The sequence below is a fragment of the Poromitra crassiceps genome (genome assembly GCF_964638095.1).
Source record: "Poromitra crassiceps genome assembly, chromosome: 2".
Taxonomy (NCBI): domain Eukaryota; kingdom Metazoa; phylum Chordata; class Actinopteri; order Beryciformes; family Melamphaidae; genus Poromitra; species Poromitra crassiceps.
The window spans coordinates 62,460,419-62,472,597 of record NC_139624.1 but is presented as its reverse complement, the minus strand read 5'-3'; positions in this window follow the sequence as shown (position 1 = coordinate 62,472,597).

Sequence of the window (12,179 nt, the reverse complement as noted above, 5' to 3'; positions counted from 1 at the left end):
AGAGTTAACACTTTCCCCACCATTGACAGGATATCACGTCAATCCGTGTTTTCACCGTCATGTGATAGATGGCACTCTTGGCCACCTTATGAAGTGCTACTTCACTCCTAAAGTTCCCCAGAAGCAACGGTTATTGTCCCACAAAACCAGCAAGATGAGAAAAGCAACAATCTCACTTCAGGAGGAAGCTCCATAAAACAGCTCCAGCCTGGTGCCTCAAAGCGCTGCAACAAGCTTTTTCCAGGGGCTCGGACTCATGACAGCTGAAGGATTTTTTTCACCAGATGTTGGTAAACGTACACAAATCACTCCTCCTGTCAGGTAGATTAGTAATCCGGTTAGTGAGCCCTCACATCGTGTACATTTCAGCCATCAGATATGCAAGACGAGAGTGTGACCCACACGTCCCTTCTCTGAGTACAGGGTAAATCTCTGCCAGGCTCTGCTGCTACAAAAATGCATTTTTGTCAGCTTTTTGGGACAGACGAGCATTTTTGGTGAAAACTACCTACATATTTTTTTTCTATGAAAGTAGAGGCTCCCTTCTTTCTTTTGAGATATTTCGTGTTTACATACCATAGTCATAGAAGAAAATATTATGTGGGTCTTGGAAGATTAGTGAAAATGGTCAGAAACGCATGGCTGGAAAAGTGTTAATCACTGAGAAGGAAGGAGACATTATCAGCTTGCTAAGGGAAAGGATCGAGGGGAATGAAAATAACAAGGTGTTGAGCTAAGCCCTGTCAGGTCTACAACTTAACAACCAAAGGTCAAGATAGCTGTCAGGAATAACGTTTGTGCATCAGGGAAAGTGTGATATGTCTACAAGGTGATAATATGTTTATATACATCCCTGGAGAAAGTGTGATGCCCTGTATTACTTTATGCTATGCACTTCTCTTAACACTCACCCTGTCTCAACTATCACTCCACCCCTTATGTTTAGAGTGCAGCTCTAACCTTGAGGGCATTACTGAGCTTCCAGGCTGGAACATACCGCTCTATGTTGAGTCCCATTCTCAGCTGTCTTGCACTCGTCATAATTTCTCTGCTGTCTTTCTCTACAGACAAAGACAGACTGAGCCAGGTGAGGTGACCAGCACCTCCAAGCAGATTCACCTCATCTTTCCTCTTACTGAGGAGCATGGGCCTGAGAACCTGAGAATATTTGCCAGAAATATTTAGCCTAAACACCAGAATGCTAAATAGCATCTCCTATCCTGACATCTAAGCGCTTGAGTCTGCCTACAATCCCAAGTTCTAATACAATATCCCCAGCCAGCTATAAAAACACATTACGTACTAGAAACAAGTTACAACTACTGTAGATCTATTCCTCTAAACCACTGCGTCTGTTCTCCTGTCTCTTGTCACCTCTCACAGTAACATTGTCAGATGGGTCTGTCTACATGTCGTAATGTCTTTCTATCCTTGAGGACAAAGATAAACTTGTGATTTTTTAACTTGGATTCCTCTTACTGGCTGTGATGCCCTTTTATGCATCTCAGGACTGGACACCCACCCTGTTTATTCTGAAGGATCAGGTGTGACAGCAGCTGTCTGTTATTAAATACATTAGGTCATACAGAACACTCAGCAGCTTTTTTTGGTAATGGCTATGGGTCAATGATTCTGATATTGTCACATTGACAGGGCTGTTTTTTGTTTGTTTCTTTGTTTTCCGGGAAGAGATCCTTACATCAATGTGTTAAATAAGTAGACCACCTGAATACCTCCTCAAGAAGCACACAAGCCCTTTTGACTTAAAAGGGATAGTTAAAAATAAATTAAGTTTAGCCCTATTTGCTATTTACCAGTGATGATCTTATCTTCTTGAGTTCTTTCTCTGTATAATCCAGATAATACTATAACTACTATTATAGTAGCTCTGGAAAGTTGGGCAAAAAATAATGCAAGGTCAATGGGGTCACCACACTCCTGTATGTACAAGTTGACTGAGGCTCACTAAAATGCCATCCACAGAGCACAGCACACACACACACACACACACACACACACACACACACACACACACAGTGCACACACACACACACACACACACACACACACACACACACACACACACACACACACAGTGTGCACACACACACACACACACACACACACACACACACACAGTGCACACAAAGTACATTTCAGTGAGCTTCAGTCAGCTTGTACATAAAGGACCGTGACCCCATTGACCTTGCATTCGTTCTTGCTCAACTTTCCAGAGCTACTATGAGGAACAGCATGGATTGTGCATTGGTAAGTAGCAAATAGGGCTAGACTTAAAGAAAATGTGAACTATCCCTTTAACACCTTCACGCCTCAGGGTGTACCGTCGACCTTCTGGATCTTGACTGCACACTAAAGTGTGGTGTCGAGGTCCTCATTCTCAGCTGTCTTGTGGCCTCCTACAGTCAACAGTTTTGTTGGGGCTTCATCATCCTTCCTAGTTGGAATAGGGACCTTGGTGTGCTTTTCGAGCAGTTGCTTGAACAGACAGGGAATATGAACAAACAGGCATGTTTTAGACAGTTTTGTTTTTCATAGATTACTAATCGTTTCTTTTGTTATTAATTACTGATTCAAAAACATGCATGTTGATCAAACCTTTCCTGGTGTAAAATGGGCCTCCTGTAAACAAAAAAAATCCCTTCTGATTTCCCCCCCATTTTCTCCCCAATTGTAATTGGCCAATTTTCCCACTGCTGCCCCAGTCGCTGCTCCACCCCCCTGCCGATCTGGGGAGAGCCGTAGACTAGCACCATGCTTCCTCCGACACATGCGCAGTTGCCAGCCGCTTCTTCTTTCACCTGACAGCAGGGAGCTTCACCGGCAGGACATAGCACGTGGGAAGATCACGCTATTCCCACCAGTTCCCTTCCGCCCCGAACAGGCGCCCCGACCGACCAGAGGAGGCGCTAGTGTAGCGACCAGGACACTTACCCTTAATCCGGCTTCGCACCCGCAGACACAGCCTATCGTGCCTGTATGGATGCCCGACCAAGCCGGGAGGTAACATGGGGGCACGAACCTGTGACCCTTGTGTTGGTAGGCAGGGAATCTACCACATTACCTGGATGCCCAGCCTCCTGTAAAGTTGAATGAGGTTCATGGCACAAATAGACACACACCCACCTGACTGTTTGTCTCTCAACAGATTGACACTGAGGCTGCCTGACCATTGTTCCAGAATGAGGCTGAAGCCCTGGTTTCCAAGAGGCCTTTAAGGGGTGAGTGTGTCATTTGGTTGTGATCAGTTAATAATGCAAAAATAATAAGGGCTTTTGCCTAGGAGGTAGTCCTAGCCACCCGAGCAGCTGCATTTTTTTATATACAGTATATAAGCTACAATTCACTTTCAATTCAGTCATGTAAGGGAGTGAGGATTACACTTTCTCTGATGATAGTTTTGAGTTATCCTTATGCACAACATTATCTTAACCGACCTTCTTTGCCAGCTAAATATTGATCACTAACTTTCGCATCTTGCAAGTCCACTAAAAATTTAATCCCAAACTTTAAGTAACCAGAGACTTGAAATAGATGATGTTGTTTTTTCACTCAAAAGAATAACAGGGATGTTGCTGTTGTGGTACCAGTGACCACCCAGTGTGTGCTTCTTTAAAGGGATAGTTCACTTTTTTTTTTATGTCTAGCCCTATTTGCTACATACCAATGATGTTGATTGGTAGAATTATTTCTCAGCACAATCCATCTGGTTCCTCATAGTAGCTCTGGAAAGTTGGGCAAAAACAAATGCAAGGTCAATGGGGTCACACTCTTGTATGTACAAGTTGACTGAAGCTCACTGAAATTTACTTGGATGAAACTTTTGTGAGCCTCGCTCAGCTTGTACATACAGGAGCGTGACCCCATTGACATTGCATTTATTTTCCCCCAACTTTCCAGAGCTATTATGGGGAACTGGATGGATTGTGCTGAGAAAGAACTCTACCAATCAACATCATCATTAGTACGTAGCAAATGGGGCTAGACTTTAAAAAAATGTGAACTATTTATTTATTTATTTATTTCGGTCATGGGCAATTAAAACATTCCATAAAATAAAACAAAAAAAGTACAAACAAAGCAGCACAAGGCTGTTAGACCGAAAAGGTGTAGGCTGAAGCTATAGCTTATAGCGCCTACCCTTCTTACTTAAACAAGCTATACAAACAGAAAAATGATTATCGAATAATCAATTATAAACAAAACAGAGACAATAATTCTCAAATTCAAATAATTACAAAATTGATAATTATACTGCATATACATTGCATTACCCGTACATACATATATACACATATATATATATATATATATATATATACATAGGCTATCTCAATAATTATTATCATTATAATCATTATTATAATCACAATAATCACTTTAATAATTATATTTCATTACAATATACAATACAATACAATATATACAATATACAACTGTCCAGAAGTTAATATACACCATACACAGATTATATATAACTCAATATTGTTACTGTAACTCTTCCTCCCTATACCTCATAATAATGCATTTTTTATATTTCTTTTTGAACTGGATCACATTTGAACATTGCTGTAGCTCCACATTTATACTGTTCCATAACTTAACTCCACATACTGAGATACAGAATGATTTTAATGTCGTCCGAGCTCCTTGGGTTTTTAAATTTAACTCCCTCCTGAGGCAATAACACCCCTCTCTATCAGAGAACATCGCCTGGATATTTCCAGGGAGTTGATTATTCCTAGCTTTATACATTATAATCGCAGTTTTATATTCTATAATTTCCATTAATTTTAAAAGATTTGAACCTAGAAAAAGTATGTTAGTATGATCACGATATCCAGCATAGTTTATTATCCTTATAGCTCTTTTTTGAAGTATGGTTATTGCATGAAGTGAAGTTTTATAGGTATTTCCCCAAATCTCTGAGCAATAATTTAAGTATGGTAAGACCAGGGAACAGTAGAGCATGCGGAGTGATTTCAAGTCTAAAACCTGCTTTGCTTTGCTCAAAACTGAAATACTTCTAGATAGTTTACTATGTATATATTTAATATGTGATTTCCAGTTAATTTTATCATCTATTATCACCCCAAGACTATCCCTTTGTTATGTCTCTGCTCGTGATAGCCATGGCCGGAGTCATTATGTTTTCGGGTTGTCCGTAAGTGCGTATGCTCATTAATGCAATATCTCAGGTACGCCTTGAGGGAATTTCTTCAAATTTGGCACAAACAGCCATTTGGACTCAAGGATAAACTGATTTTGGTGGTCAAAGTTCAAGGTCACTGGGACCTCATGTCCATCCCATTCTTATGAACGCAATATATCATGAACACCTAGAGGGAATTTCATTACATCTGGCACAAACATCCACTTGGACTAAGGGTGAACTGATTACAATTTGGTTATCAAATTTCAAGGTCACTGTGACCTCAAGTCCATCCATTCTCATGTCTTAAAATCTAATTGTGGATTAGGAGGTGTTTATAGCACATTGTTTCCTCCCCTTTGTCCTTGAGCGCAGCACAGACATAACCACATGACATTCTTAGTGACTGTCTTTGGCACACATACATAGCTTGTGGGCACGATGACAGGATATTAAACTGACTGTAGCACATGATAGATTGCAGTGCCTCATTAAGGTCAAGATCAGTCAAGTTTCAAAACCCTTCACACTCTAACCCTTCAAATTTTATTTTGGAAGTTTTGTTGTGTTTGAGGCAATCTTGTAACTATGGGCTGATCCACCAATGGTTTGTTAAAGCCCCAATATTTTACCTTAATATAACTACAGTAGCCTTTTAATTATTTTGATGGTACACTGACTTCTAGTTCTAACAGGGAGAATGGTGCCTCTCTCCTTCCCACTCTGCGCCCAAAAGGCCTGTTCCTAGCACTATGTAACTTTGGTGCAGCGTCCCAGAGCATCGAAGTTACCTGGGTGCAGGCGCGGACTGCATAATCGGGCACGTCGGGCCGATGCCCGGTGGCCTTGCCTGGCCTGGCCTGCAAAAAAAAAAAAAAAAAAAGATTTGGTGTGTGTGCCCGCAGTCAGGCCACTCACTGAACAGCAGGCCAGTCGCCGCCTACTAGTTTACTAGTGGTTTTATTACTTATTGGTTAGTCTGAAGTAATAATTACACCTCAGGGTTAAAGTGGGTGCATCTCATTGTAAAATTCGACTCAGAAGCTTGGAACCATAGACGGTATGAAAATATGGACAGAGCCACCGTGATGTCACTCATTCATTTCTGGACTCTTGTGTTGGAGCCTTGAGTTTTGCATTGCTCAACACTTGGCTATAGGCTATAGAGACTAAAACCATTGTTGGCCTAATTTTTCAGAAACAAAGGTTGGGGCTTGAGCAGAACACACTACCATGTCTACCATGTAGGGGCTTGCTTAAAAAGGAAGATGTTTAATGAAACTGAGAATGTCAATGTTTATTAATTAATACACAGGACAAGATGTTACTATCCCTTGTGCCAAAATCCGAGGAAAAACACATTTAGAAGCCCAATCCAGAATAAAACAAGCTAACAGGCTAACAAACTAATAAACAAGACACAAATCACCAGTTACCTAACCTAGCCAACAGCAGTATGAAGCATGTCATTGGGGTTTTCAAGTGGGCACCTTCCTTCACCGACGTTTCGTTAAGTTAGGCCCACGACACCTCAAGAAGGCTTAACGGTGTAATCCAGCGTCCTGGAAACACCCCCCTCCATGCTACCACCGCACAATTGCATATTACCTCACTATCTAAGCCTAACTATCCAGGTCGGTTCGGTATGACATTCCTGACTACACCACCACTGTCAATTATTATTATTGTTATGACGTGTAGTTCTTAAGCCTGTGGAGAATAATGCAGTATGCATGATCTGATCACTCTTCCTTAAATAAAGTTTGCTGTGAAGCGTTTGTACAGTGGCATGTTTTTGGTTTTACTTCTTTATATTATACTTGCAGTTATCTAGGCAATGTTGATGTTTCTATTAGTGAACAAATAGGTAACATGTATCATCGCGTTAGCATTATATTCACTAAATCTGGCTTGAAACGACCCAAATGGCGCTTGAAACGGCAGCGGCACACGCGTCGGCCCGTATCGGCCTGGCCTGCTTGGTTAGCCTGGGTAAACCCAGCCTCCACGTGACCTGCTCTCAGTCACTACAGTAGTGACTGAGAGCAGGTCTGAGAGGACTACAGTAGTGACTGAGAGCAGGTCACGTGGAGGCTGGGTTTACCCAGGCTACTGCTTGGTATCTAATGCCCGGCCTGAATTATGATCCCAGTCCGCCCCTGGGGACAGGACTCACAGGAGTCTGTGGTCCAACTCTGCTCAATTAATAGCAGACACCAGCTGATCCAATTAAAAGTCGCTCACCATCTTCATTATTCCAAGCAAAGATTGCCCAAAAAAAAAAAAAAGTAACATGTATCATCGCGTTAGCATTATATTCACTAAATCTTGCTTCAAACGACCCAAATTGGGCTTCAAACGACCCAAATTTTTCGCCGCCAACCTTGTCGCCGGAAAGCGCGCATCAGCCCATGTCGGCCTGGCCTGCTTGGTAACTAATGCCCGGCCTGAATTATGATCCCAGTCCGCCCCTGCCTGGGTGTACTGTAACTCCATTTACATTAAAGAGATTTGTTGTTTGTAAGCTTCATGGTGAACAGTGAGTGACGTCTTGGTGAGTCATACCAGTTGTCTGTTTGAGTTTGCCAGTTGTCAGGGTGCAGAGGGGTTGAAGGAGACGGTTATTGTTTTGAGAGAGGCCAGTGAGTTGAGGGAGGCAGATAGTGTGTTGTCGAGGTGATTAGCGAGGTCATCAGGTGAGGGGGGGCTGGTTCCAGGGAGAGGGCATTGAAGAGCAGGTCTGAGAGTTGAAGGTTATTTCTCTGAGGAGTTGTGGATGTGGGGTTGGAGATGGAGATGGAACAGTAAACTGGATGAGGTTCAGTCAGAGGGAATGGGGATGGGTGGATGTTGAGAACCAGTAGATTGACGTAGCAGATGATGTCAAGGATGTGGCCTTTGACATGGGTGGGGAAAGTGACGTGCTAGGTGAGGTTGAAATTGTCAAGTAGAGTGAGACTTGCAGATTGGTGGTAAATCTTCTCCATAAGGTTAAACATTTTAAGGAAAACGTGAGCACAAGATTTAAGGGTGTTTTGTGCAGCCGATTCTATTTTATGGACACCCTAACTCTGACTCTAAGGTAAATCTTAACCTAAGGTGCTTTGTGCAACTTGCCCCAGGTGTTGAGCTTGAGCAGGGCAAAAGTGGTTGGATGGGAAGGTGATGTAATGGGGACACACTGGAGAGGTTGAAGGTTATCCATCCAGGTTCACAGTGTGGTGCAGTGGTGGGGGGAAGGTGGGAGCGTATGTTTTGGATGTTGAGGGTCATGGAGTAATGAGGATGGCAGGGGTGTCTGGGGCTACGGTGGAGATATCAGCGGCGACGGAGGATGCCAGCAGTGCGAGCGGGGATGACTGCATTGGGGCGTAACAAGTAATTTGTATTTAGAAGCAGGAGTTCATGGGGAGAGTAATGGAGGCGAGGGGAAAAATGTGGCTGAGGGAAAACAAGTAGGGAGTACCATGAAGCAGAGATGCTCACAAGTAATTTTTTGCACGTCTTAGTCAAGTCTCAAGTCTTTGTGCTCGAGTTCAAGTCAAGTCTCGAGTCTTTGGTCACAAGTCCACGTCAAGTCTAAAGTCTCTTATGGATCAGCATTCTATCATCTGCTGCGTGCCATCCGATCTGCTTAGAACATGGCAGAGCTAAAACTAAGGAATTCAAAGCAGGTACTGTATTATCCTCACACCTTTATCAATTAGCATACAGTATCAGCATTGATTAGATGACTTTAGTGACATTTCCTTAATGTTAATGCAGCAAAAAATGTAAAATAAAGATTGTTCACAAGTCCCAAACCGCAAGTCAAGTCTCAAGTCTTTGAGGATGAGTCTCAAGTCAAGTCTCAAGTCACTGTGTGTGCGACTTAATTCTGACTCAAGTCCAAGTCCCCATCTCTACCATGAAGTAAAATGGGGGTAGAGTGAGTAAAAACAAGAGAGAGTTGAATAGAGGTCCCATAACGGTAGTTGACAGATGAGTTAGTGGTATGATGTACAGTAGCTAGCATTAGCACAGCGCAGGACTTGCGTTTGCTACTCACGGTACCAATGAAATTTGCGATGGATGAAGCTGGGGAAAAGTGATGTCCGGGAGGTCCAATGAGTGAGGTATTGGTAGTCCATTGAGGGAAGGGAAGTAGTCCAGGTAAAGGAAAAGACTAGCGGAGTTGGAGGACAGAGCCCAGCAGGGCAGCTCCACTAACATTAACGGAAAGTGAAATTAATTCCTATAATACCAGATCTACCCAATATTCAATTCAGAAACCTATTGCAGGAAGCCAAACCCAAACGTCATTTTGTAACACTGCTATCAACTTTTGGAATAATTTACCTGCTTCAGTGCAAGGCATAAACACTGTGAATGTCTTTAAACGTGCTCTCAAGACTCATCTAAAAAATGAGATGTTGACTAGAGAGTAATTGCAACACCTTCGCTGAGATTTCATTTGTATATATCATATATTTTATGTGTCATCGATAGACAGTTCTTTTTTCTGTTTTTCTTTTATAAAGTACAATTGTGTAATACTAAGGTTTTGATATTTGAAGGACCCCAGTGAAAATAAGCAGGCTTCTAGTTTGTAACTTTAAGCTGCTTTACTGGGCTATCCTTGGATCATTTCACTTTCGATTTACATATTGTGTACTTTTTTTTACTACTGTATTAATTGTAAATTTGTAATTGGTTTTTATGCATTCTTGATCCGAAATAAACCAAACCAAATTAGCTATCCGGCTAGCCAGGTGAAACTAACGTGAGCCGCCAGCTAGCAGGAAGGCTAGGAGATCAAGGCAGCTTTGAGCAGGCCAGGGGGACAGGGAAGCAGCAACAAGTCAGAAACAGATGAGAACAGACTTAGAGAAAGCAAAACAAGAAGTGAAAAAAGAATAAAGTATAACTTTAAAAGAACAGGGAAAGACAGGTGGAGAAGCGGCAGCCACAAACGACGCCAGCAGTGCTCTCTGACAACACGGAGACAAACACGTGACGGTGACTACGAGTTAGCCCTACCATACACTTTTTTTATGCAGTCAGTGTTTTAAATAATTAAGTCATCATTTAGTGCGTCCTGGTGGCTCACCTAGTAGCATGCGTACGACGGAGGCTCGGCCCTTCTTGCGGCCGACGCGGGTTTGAATCCGACCCAAGGTCCTTTGCCGCATGTCATCCCCGCTCTCTCTCCCCTCCTTTCCTGTCTGCCTACTGTCCTATCTAAATAAAGGCAAAATGCCCCCCCAAAAGATAAGTCATCATTTATTGCGAGAATACTATAATGGATAGACCAGAAACCTGAGTTGGATCACACACAAAAAATGTATTTGCCTTGTTTCGTACACCACAGTATAGCTAGCTATGCAGTTGTCAGTTTGTGCGGTTTGCCTTGTAATTAATCAATTTGCCCCACCTCTCCATACTACTATGACTACCCATCAGGGTGGGAATTACATGGAGGCCATGAAGCCATGGCCTCCATTGCCCCTCACTCTGGCCGTGATGCCCTGAGATCCCTAAGGCCACCTTGGCAGTGCTCTGCTGCCAGCCTGCTACTGTCAGTTGCTTTAAAAGCATCATGGTCTCAGTTTAATGTAACCTGCCCTAGGCAAAGGATGTGTAATTGACTCATTTTAACACACATTTCAGAAAAATCGCTCTTCACGATGTCAATAGAGCAATGGCCTTTGTGCCCTGGCATGTGGCCTTGTGCCCTAAAAAAATATGCAACGCTGAAGGCCAAATGGCCTTGCCCCTAAAAAGACGAAATTCCCACCCTGCTACCCATTTCATCTTACCTTCAGGTAGAAAGGATCTCTGCACACCTGGGAATATGACAGGTGCGTCGGGGAAAGGCCATGCAGCCTGTAAGTATGTTACCTTTTATCTTATATTGTCCCGTATTTTCTTATATTTACATTATTTTTATTTATAATACCTTGAATATGGATGATGTACTTGTGATGTATTGGGCACTGTCTATGTTTTAATTCTAGTGCACAATGCACATATATTCAAATTTTCCCCTGATTGAGCACTCAATGTAACCACTTCAAGGTGCTCAACCAGGTAAGGTCGTTCGATGTGATTGGATGATTGATTCATGGGGGCATCCCCTATATGTATATATAGATGGAGTCAAGGCGATGTCGCCCATAATACTGATGAAGGTCCTAGTGACCGAAACGTATAACATCCAATACATTTTCTCCTAAGAAGGTGAGACAGTGTGCGGGAGCTTTTCTTTACAATCTTACCTTCAGGTGAAATGCTGTCTCACTGTAGTGTAAACACAATTATTATTTAAGATTCATGGAAAAGTCTACAATATAGTTGAAATGGAGAGAAATTTGAGATACAGTATATTGGTCCTATGTGGTGCAAACCTACTGTAATAGAATATTTGTGCAGTGTTTTAAAATCTTTTTCTTAATTGTGACGAGTGAAATATTCTGGAAAACATGTCAACACCAATGTTTTCACAAGATGCCTCCCATTCAAATTCCAATGTCAATTATTTTCTTTATATATTATTATTTATTTTTCATCACATAGGCCTGGCCTAGTGTTGAAAACGTTGAATAGATCTTCAGAGGTTTCAGGGGTTTCGCGTTTGCTTTGCATGTGTTGTTAAGATATGGATAAAGGTTGTTGGGTGTGAAGATCATCACAATTAAGCTCTCATGATTCAGACAGCTGCAGCTTTACCAAGACGAGGTTGGCACCCTATACATTTGGCACTAAGTCTTTTAGCTACTTTATCACGTACTCCATATTGTTGGCCTGGCATTGTTCCCTTGATGACAAAGATAACCCTGTGAAATAGTGTTTGGATTCCTTCTACTGATTATAAGCATACTTGAAAGCTTGTTCTCTACACTGTACTGCTTGAAGCAACTGCTGCCTGCTTGTCATATCAAATACATATAATATGCTTAAACTATGTAATTTGTTGCAAATGAATGCAAGGTAACAAGGTATTGTACTAAGGTCCGGTTTCTTCCAATGA